This window comes from Cebus imitator, unplaced genomic scaffold (assembly GCF_001604975.1).
Source record: "Cebus imitator isolate Cc_AM_T3 unplaced genomic scaffold, Cebus_imitator-1.0 Scaffold401, whole genome shotgun sequence".
NCBI lineage: Eukaryota > Metazoa > Chordata > Mammalia > Primates > Cebidae > Cebus > Cebus imitator.
In genome coordinates, this window is record NW_016107716.1 from 1,951,881 (window position 1) to 1,962,357 (window position 10,477).

A 10,477-nucleotide genomic window follows, 5' to 3' on the forward strand; every position below is an offset into this window, starting at 1 on the left:
TGATTCTTCTGCCTCAGCCTCCTGAGTAGCTGGGATTCCAGGCGCCTGCCACCATGCCTAGCTAATTTTTGCATTTTTAGTAGAGACGGAGTTTCACCATGTTGGCCAGGCTGGTCTTGAACTCCTGACCTCGTGATCCACCCGCCTCAGCCTCCAAAAGTGCTGGGATTACAGACATGAGCCATTGTGCCTGGCCTCATACGTATTCTTATGGAGATATTTTATTTATACAAGAGCAAACTCATAGGTAATATATTTTTCCCCTTTTTTTACCCAAATGATAGTGTACATACACACCATTCTGTACCTTGTTTTTATTCTTAGTTTATCAAGGAGATGATTCCATATGAGTACATAAAAATTCTCCTTACTTTTTTTGTAGTGGCATAGTATTCTGTCGTGTGCATGCCTCATAATGGACTTAGTCCCTATTGGTGGATGTCTGGATGGTCTATGTTATTTCCACTATTTTGTCATCATAAATGATGCTTGTCCACAAGTTACTTTGCACATATGCAAACCTATCTGTTGAATACATTGTTAGAAGTGGGTCCCTTTGTCATTTTATACATTTGTAATATTGCCACATGCCTGGCTTTTGGATAGGAGGACACAGGATTATAAAGATATCAATCCTCCATAAGTGAATGAAAGATTTTGACATGATCACAACCAAAATACCAATGGCATTAATTTCTGGAACTTTAAGTTAGCTCATGTTGCACCCCTGCTCAACAATGGCTTTTCACCTTACTGGGAGAAACAGCCTAAGTATTTACGTGTGCCTGCAAGGTCCTCCTTGACTTCACTTCCTGTTACTTCTCTGCCCTCCAGTTCTCACTCACTTTGCTCCAGGTACACCAACTTCCCACCTCAAGGCCTTTGCATGTGCTGTTTCCACTGGTCTTCCTCCAGATATTGGTGCAGCTTACTCCTCCACCTCAACTGCCAAATTCTTAATGAAACCTGCTCTGATTACCTGGTTCTGTACTTCCCCTGCTTCTTATCTTCCTTCCCTGTTTTTTCTTTCTCCATGTCAGTTGCCACCCTCAGACACTGATTTGACTGATTTGTTTATGTCTGTCTCTCCCAGCTGGAATGTAAGCACCCTGTGGGCCAGAATCTTGCCTGTTCTGTTCACTGCTGTATCCCAAGTACTTAGCCCGCTGCCTGGTACTTCATAGGTGCTTAATTAACATTCATGGATATGAATAAACATGTGAGAATGACTAGGGAGTTCTGGGGGAAAGTGATTAACGGTTAAAGAGTGGTTATTAGTTTGACCAGCTAGTAAAATGTGTGATAAAGCAACACACTTTTGTTTCTGGACCAAGAATAAATTCAGTAGAAAAATAGAACAAAGAGTTCATAAATAGACCCAAATCCATATGATAATTTGAAATATAATGCAAGTCACATATCAAATCTAAACAGATGGGTTATCCAATAAATAGCTTTGGAATACCTCTCTAGTTATATGGGGAAAAACAAAATGAAGTCACTACATCTCTCTTTAAATAGAGGGACCAATAATATACATGTAAAAAAAATAGGCCGGGCACGGTGGCTCACACCTGTAATCCCAGCAATTTGGGAGGCCAAGGCAGATGGATCACCTGAGGTCAAGAGTTCAAGACCAGCCTGACCAACATGGTGAAACCCTGTCTCTACTAAAAATACTAAAATTAGCTGGGCATGGTGGCAGGCACCTGTAATCCCAGCTACTCAGGAGGCTAAGACAGGAGAATCGCTTGAATCTGGGAGGTGGAGGTTGCAGTGAGCCAAGATTGAGACGGAATAAGACTCTGTCTCAAACAATATAATAATAAAAATAAAAGTACAAAATAAAACACACACAAAAAATCCAAGACTAAAATTCAAAGAAATTAACTTGGGAACAATCTTTTGGGGCATGGCATAAAACTAAAAAGATATATAGGAAAAGATTAATAAATTTCATTAAAAATAAAAAAGCTTCTGCAGGGAAAATCATCATAAACAAAGTTAGAAAACAACACATACTAGTGAAGACTTTGCAACATATATGACTTAGCATTAATTTCCTAAAATTACAAAAATCTCTTATAAATCTATAAGAAAAAGATAAAGAACCCTACAGAAGAATGGGGTAGGACATGAGTAAGCAGTTCTCAGAACAAGAAATCTCAATGGTCAATAAATAGTGACAATGCTTACTTTCATTTATAATTTAAAAATGCAAATTGAAATATCAAGAAAATACACTAAAGGAATTTCAGATTGACAAAGATCTAGTGATTCGTTAATAGCTAATATGGGCAGGGAAGAGGAACAGACACACTCATCCATTTGTCGGGGGCAGTGCAAATTTGAGCAATCTCTTTGCAGAGCACTTTGGCAATAACTATAAAATTCAAAGCTGGACATGCTCTTCGATATAGCAATTCCACCTCTAGGAATTTATCCTACAGAGACAAAAGTGTGCAAAAAAGATTCATGTTCGAGGATGTACATGGTAGTATTATTTACATTAGAAAACACTGGCCAGGTATGGTGGCTCACACCTGTAATCCCAGCACTTTGGGAGGCCAAGATGGTCAGATCACTTGAGATCAGGAGTTCAAGACAAGCTGGGCAACACGGTAAAACCCTGTTTCTACAAAAAATAGAAAAATTAGCCTGGCCTGGTTGCATTTGCCTGTAGTACTAGGTACTCAGGAGGCTGAGGCAGGAGAATCACTTGAACCCGGGAGGCAGAGGTTGCAGTGAGGCGAGATTGCACCACTGAACTCCAGCCTGGGTGACAGAGTGAGACCCTGTCTCTAAATAAATAAATACTTAACTGTCCAGTAATAAGGAAATACTGGTTAAATAAAGTATTCTGCATCCATACAATGGAATGCTCTATAGCCATATAATAAGTGACCTGGGGCTTATATGTGATTATATGATACAAGACCCAGTAAATGCAAACCGTGCATGTAGTATATTTTCATTTGTAATATAATGGATATCAATATATTGTTGTATATGTACAAAAACTTTCTGGAAAGATTCAGTTACCCCTGGGTAGTGGGATTTGGGTCTAGGTTTGGGGAGGAAAAATTTTACCTTTCTTTTTTCTTTTTTTATGACAGGGTCTCACTCTGTGTCCTAGGCTCAACATCCTGGGCTCAGGTGATCCTCCCATGTCACCTTTTAGAGTAGCTGGGACTACAGGCACTTGCCACCACACCCAGCTGATTTTCTTTTGTTTTCTTTTTTTTTGGAAGAGACAGTTTTGCCATGTTGTCCAGGCTAGTCTCAAACTCCTGGGCTCAAACCATCTGCCCACCTTGGCCTCCCAAAATGCTGGGATTACAGAGATGAGTCACCACGCCTGACCTGGTTCTCATTTTTTCAATGTGCATGACTTATTATAACAACATAAAAACAGGTTAATTTATACTCTAAACATGGTTCTAATTGTAGAGGGCTAAGGTCCAACTGTGGAGGGTAGTTATGAATTGTATGTATTCCTATTATCTTTGTCAGCAATAATAAAAGGAACTTTGCAGAGGCCAGAAGCTGGAATCAAAAGAGAATCTAAGAAATAGAAACTTGAAGCTGGGCGTGGTGGCTCATGCCTGTAATCCCAGCATTTTGGGAGGCCAAGGTGGGCAGATCACCTGAGGTCAGGAGTTCGACACCAGAGACTAGCCTGGCCAGCATGGTGAAATACTGTCTCTACTAAAAATACAAAAATTAGCCAGGCATGGTGGCAGGCACCTGTAATCCCAGCTACTCAGGAGGCTAAGAAAGGAGAATCACTTGAATCCAGGAGGTGGAGGTTGCAATGAGCCAAGATCACGCCATTGTACTATAGCCTGGGTGACAAGAGTGAAACTCTGTCTCAGAAAAAAAAAAGGAAAGAAAGAAAGAAAGAGAGACTTGACTGAAGTCCATGAGGTCAGATAAAGTTATTTTTATCTCCCAACCAAAGTAACATCCCCACTTTCCAAATGTACAGATGATTAGCCTCAAGCGTGCTGTAGTCTGAGAGAATAAGGTTTGCATAATGCATGTTCTTACTAAGGGGATGACCTAGGGAAGGTTATTCGGGTCATCTCCATCAGTTATTAAGCTCTATAAGGCAAACTTGAAATAACAGTGTTTAAAAAGTGGTAGAAGTTTTTTCCCCCTCTCTTGCAAAACAATCATTCTAAAGCTTGGAACTCCAGGGTTGGTATGATGGCTGTAGCTCCATGATCATCAGGTATATAAGCTCCTTGTACCTTCCTGCTCCATGTCTTAGCAAATCGCTTCCATCTCAAGATTGCCTCAATATTCAAGGTGGCAGCTGGAGCTCTAGCCATAATGCCAGAGTTCTAAATAGCAGGAAGGTATAAGGAAAGAAGGACATGAAAGTCAACTCTTGATTGATTTAGCTTTCTTTCAGCAACCTCCCAAGAAGGCCCACACACTTTTACTTAGCTCTTCTTAGCCAAATACTTGTCACATAATCACACCTAGCTGCAAGGGAGGCTGGGAAATGTGGTCTTTTAGCTGATGACATTGTTACCCTGAATAAATCCAGCCTTTTGTTGCTCATGAAGAAGGGGAGATTAGACATTATGTGACAATTTGAAGCCTTTTTCTACTCTTTAAGCTTAGTTTAATCTGCAATAATAATAGGCTTTCCAGGGGTGATGTCAGGCACAAATCAAATAGTGAATGCAATGCATAGCTTATAATAGATGTTCTATTACTTGGTTCCTTCCTCTTCTTTTTTTAAAATGGACTTTCAAAGACATTGTTTCATCTGAGAAGGCAAGCAATAATGAAGGCAATATTGGTTATATAATTTCTTCAAAACTGAGTTCTTGAGTTTTCATTTATATCTGGCATAGTTGATGAATTCTAGTTAAAGGAAGGGTTTGTCTAAAACCCAATTTGGCCAAGTATTGTTTGACTTTATTAAAAAGGCTGACAGATTGCTTAGCTGAATTTTAAATATTAAGAAAGCTATGTAGCACAATAGTGTCTGATTTAGATGGCTTGTGTTGGGTATGTAAGGAATTATATATAAAATCTTAGAGGCAAGGCAGTATGAAAAAATAGTTAACAGCATAAGCTACAGAGTCAGGATTCTGGGTTTAACTCTTACCTCACTTTATACTAACTCTGTGATTAGGTTGCATTATAACTCAAAGGTAAATATATTTTAAAGATGTAATTACAGTTCCTAATCAGTTGACTTTGAGTCAATCAAAAGAGAGATGATCCTGGGAGGGTCTGAACTAATCAAGTGAATTCTTTAAAAGAAAAGAATTCTCTTGCTGGTTTTAAAGAAACTGAGAAGGGTCCCTCCATACTCTTGGAACTGTACACCCATTAGAACCCTTAAGATAAAGCTAACCAGAGAAGTTTCTCCCCAGAAGAAGATGGCATTCTTGATCTGAACAGCTTTTCTCAAGTTCATAGAACAAGACTTCTCTACTGTCATGAGACTCTCATTTTTGAATATTTTTTCTTGTTTATGCCTCTCTGAACAATAGAAATTAAAAGGGGCTCTGTTATGTACACTTATGGGGTATACTTTTATTTGTGAAGGATTTTGCCACCAGCCTTATACATAGATAAGCTTATACTTTGGTAGATAAAAGATGAAAGCCCAATATAGGTGAGAGACTTTAATGGCACATATGTTGCCTCATAATCAGTCAAATACAGAATATTGATTCACTCCTCTTAACCCACATCATGGGTTAAAAAAAAATTGCCAGGAAGCCTTCACTCTTGTAAAAGGGCACCATTTGTTAGGTTCTTTTTGCATGGCTTGGAATAAAAGAGGCAATTATTAGAAATGTATCACTCGTTATAGGCTCTGTAGCAGATTCTACTGTAAAGGCTATGGTTACACAACAGACTTTAAATTCTCTTGTGAAAGTTATGCTAAATAATAGAATTGGCTAAACCGAGAAGTATCTGTGCAGCTGCTGGCACATGTGGCCTATGGAGAAAATATCAGGTATTATAGAGATTCAGTTGTAGGGGATTAAGAAAGAGACTGCTTAGTAAAGTGAATAGACTATTTACCTAGCTCATTCTTTGATCTATTTGATTTTAGGTGGTTTGGTTTATGGGGACCCTGGGTAAGCAGCATACTCCAAACTCTCAGTATTATCCTCCTGATATAACAATAGTCTCCCTGGTGTGCTATATTTTCTCCAAGTTTTAAATGTTTGCATACAGCCATCTCTAGAATGTCAAATGGTCTCTCTTCAACTGGAATGACAAGAGCTGAAAGAAATGTACAGCTGTGAGGTCACCATAACCTCTGAATGACATGCTGAGACCAGAAACCTAAAATGATGGTAACTGAAAGTGGCACTAAGGCCCTAAGTTTTGTCACGTTCTCACCTAAGTTAGAACCTGATCAAAAGGGGAATTTTTAAAAAAACAAAATTTTGGGAGGCCACTGTTTTGGACTGAGCTCATGCACTACACCCCAAAACACAAAACCAAACCAAAATGGAGTTGCTCATGCTAAATGTGACATAATCAAGCTAATACTTTAAGGAAACACATAGATACTAGAACAGACCAGTTTTTGTTTTTTTCCTGTAAACAGGATATTCTAGCATGAGGGGGGTGCCCTCTACTCAGTCCTTGTTCCTACCTTTGCAAAACTCACTGTTCTACTGTTTCCTAGTGAGTTTCAAGACCAAATAAGTACATTTACAATGGTAATATTGACATCAATAACTAAAGTTTTGATCAATCTTTCAAAATTGAGTAAATGACCAAAAGGGGGGAATTTTTAAAGCAAACTAAATATGGCCTGAGAAGGACTCCATACCTTTATATTTGAGTCCTTGTGGACAAACTGCAGCCTAACTTAATAGGTAGACAAGACTGAAAACCTAATTTAGGAGTATGTGCCTGTAATAATAGCTGAGGCTTGACCAATCCCAGCAGCCATACTTCAACCATTCACACACTGTCAAGTGAGAGAGCCCTGTGTCCGGGAATGGAGCTGAAAATGGTCCCTGGCTGACAGCTAGCAAGAAGACTTGGACCTCAGTCCTACAACAGCAAGGGACTAAATTCTGCCAACAACTGTGTGAGGTTAGAAGATGACTCCGGGCCTTAGATGAGAACGTGGCTCAGCTAGAAGTTTTATTTCAGCCCTGTGAGACCCTGAACAGAAAACCCAGTTATATAGTGCTGGGACTCTTGACCAATGGAAACTGTAAGATAATAAATTTGTGTAGTTTTAAGCTGCCAAGTTTGTGGTAATTTGTCACACAACTATAAAAATATAAATTCAGGGAACGATTTATCTTGAATTCCTCTAGAATAAGGGTCAGCACACTATGGCCTAGCTCATGTACCAAATCCAGCCTACCATCTAAATTTGTAAATACAGTTTTGTTGGAAAATAGCCCATGCCCATTTCTTTACATATTGTCTATGACTGCTTTCACATTGCAATGCTACAGTTGTACAGTTGCAATGCCTAAAATATTTACTATCTGGCTCTTTACATAAAAAATTTGATTACCTCTGCTCTAAAAGAAGACCTTGAGATAAGTATTTGAGAGCAAGGATTTACTCTCAGTAACTACTTGAGTGGTGATTCCAGCACACACTAGGGAAGTGGGAAGATGAGATGGGTAAAGGAAGGAAGCCAAGGAAGGGTGCATTATTGAGCTGGCTATCATTGTGGGTGTCGGGCTTAGTTTTGCCAGAAAGCTCTGGGAAACAGTATAGAACATGCACCTCAGAGTTCTATGCCCATTAGGGCAAGGGAGTCGGGGTATTTATTTATCAACTTGGGTCACTCATTGGTTGAGGACTGCTGATTCTGCAGCTTTGAAGAAGGCTTTTGGTTGAAAAGATGCTGACAGGCAGTTGGAAACCAGATTTTATTGGCAAAATACACAATACAAAAATACAAAAATTAGCTGGGCATGGTGACGCATGCTGTAATCCCAGCTACTTGGGAGGCTAACCCAGGGAGTTGGAGGTTGCAGTGAGTACAGATCGCACCATCGCACTCTAGCCTGGCGACAGAGGGAGACTCTGTCTCAAAAACAAACAAACACAAAAACAAAGCTGGTGGATAGCAGTGGGGCAAGGACAGGGTTTGCTACAGGAGGAGAAGGACCTGAGGACAAGTCTAACTTTTCTCCATTGCCTCACCTCTCTAACAACCACTCCCCAGAGAAGAAGGAGTGACACCTCTAATTAGTGAATTTCGTAGAAGGAGATGAGCGTGCTTGGCTCAGGGTTTTTTCTCTTCCAAATTTGCTTGCCCACATAAAGGGCCCATTCTTGTTTGCCCTCCACTATGAAAGGAGCTTATGGGGTGAGCACTGCCCCCAGCAATAGGGGAGCCCACAGTTGAGTTCAAGTCAATGGGACTGCATTGGGAAGTCCATTTGGAGCTGAATTTAAAGCCACGGTCTTTAATTATCTTATTAGTAACAAAGCGGATTATTTACATCTCCACTGGTTATACTTCTCAATTGGTCCTGGACATGGGAAGAAAATAGGGCTGCAATTTGTTAGGCTTTTAAACCCCACAGATGATTATTATTTTTGTGGACTGACTTCCTTAGGTTCTTAATATAACCTAACAAATTACTGTGAAAAACTCAACTAATGCCCAATTTTGTGGAATGGATGTCTTGTGGCTATATTTGCTCAGTATAGTTTGTTTTCTTGTATGAAACAAGACTAAGTACAGAGTATTCAATGTTGTATTAGAAATCTACTTTTCCAATCAGGATACAAAACTGATTTTCTGGAAAAAATGACAGAAAAGTGCTGTGTACTGAAACATTCTCATAATGTATTAATGCTCTTCTCTTCATAACTTGATCAACAATGGCCTTTTGTGACCTAGAGAGACACATTATATTCTAAAGCAGAAATGTCAGATATACATGACTACCATAAAAAGAGACTTGAAAAGGGAATGCCATTTACCCCAGGGAAAGTGGAAGGAAGTCATAGATGAGCAAACAGTAACGACTTTTATGGTTTTTTTAGAAACTTTATTCTTATACCCATTTGCTTTTTACTTCATGCATAATGAGATTCATGCATAATGAGATTCTCTGCTACTTGTGTTGTTTCTATTTAGTAACTACTTTTATTTCTACTGTGCTAACAAACAAACAAACAAAACAAAACAACTAAAACAACAAAACCCTTGAAACATCTTATGAAATGGCCCTAACAGAAAGTATAAAGAAAATTGACCAGGGAAATGGAAAAGTTGGACTAAGCATGCTGTAAATGTGGTTCAGGTGGACAGAGGATGTGAGTTGGGAGTCAGTGATGGGTGAGATTTGCCATGGCTGGCTTACATCTTGAATAGTCCAGCTCCTCACTGTCTTGACATTGGGCTTTCTCACACTGTGGCTGGTGGCCATGTGTATCAGAAAGAATTAGTGCCAGCTGAAGGTAACAAAGACTTCAAATCACAGTAGCTCAGGAAAATGAAGTTTACTTTTCTCATGTCAAAGTCAGGGTGGGGCAGTCCAGAGATGGTGTGTGACTGCTGTGTTTCATGAAGTCTTCAAAGACCCACACTCTTTTCATCTCAATGCTCTATCATCCCCAGAGTGTGGCCTTCCATCTATGGTGGAGAATGAAGGTCAGCCACTATGTCAGAATTCTGGGCAGCAGGAGAGGGAAACGATGAAGAGGGAAACTGTGCAATGGGCATGCACCAGTTGTCTTTTAAAGGAGGTGCCTGGCAGCAGCCACAGGGCTCTTTTGCTCACACCTCATTGGTTAGAACATAGCCACATGGCCACACCTAGCAGCAACAGACGCTACGAAATGGTCTTTCCATGTGCCTGGCTGAAAACCAAGGTTTCTATTACTGTGGAAGAAGGGACTTAGATACTGGGGAATGATCACGATGGACCAGAAATTGTTCACTGGGATGCACCCTCCATATGTTGTTCCCAAATGCTTGTTCTAAGGGCTGGTGCCAACAAACAAGAAGGTATTCACTAGGATCTACTAAAAACGTAAGCAAATTTGTGCAAGGTACTGATTTTTTAATAGCTTTCTTTAGGGAACTGTCTTGCATTCTGCCTTTATCTTGCTATTATGTCTTATGGATTTTTTAATGTTAAAATGTTATTTCTTTTTGAAATCAGGATGGGAATATGTGGTTGTTGTTGGCTACCCTGTGTCCTTACTCCTAATCTACTTGTGTTCTAGGAATTCTACTGCACTCACTCCAGGGAGTTCCTTCCTCAGTCTTTGACAGGCACCCCACTTGAGTGCTCTCAAGTGCCTTTTCCCATGATGGTGTAATGGCCTGTTGACTTGGGTAGTGGGTTCAAATCTTGATCTTCAAGCTCTAATGTTCAGAAATGAAATCTTACTATTCTGCAGTTGATGTTAATTTCTATTTCAACCCCTCATTCAGCAGAGTGGAGGAAATGTAAATTTATTAGAATCATGACTCTTCCCTTTTCCGTGGCATTGG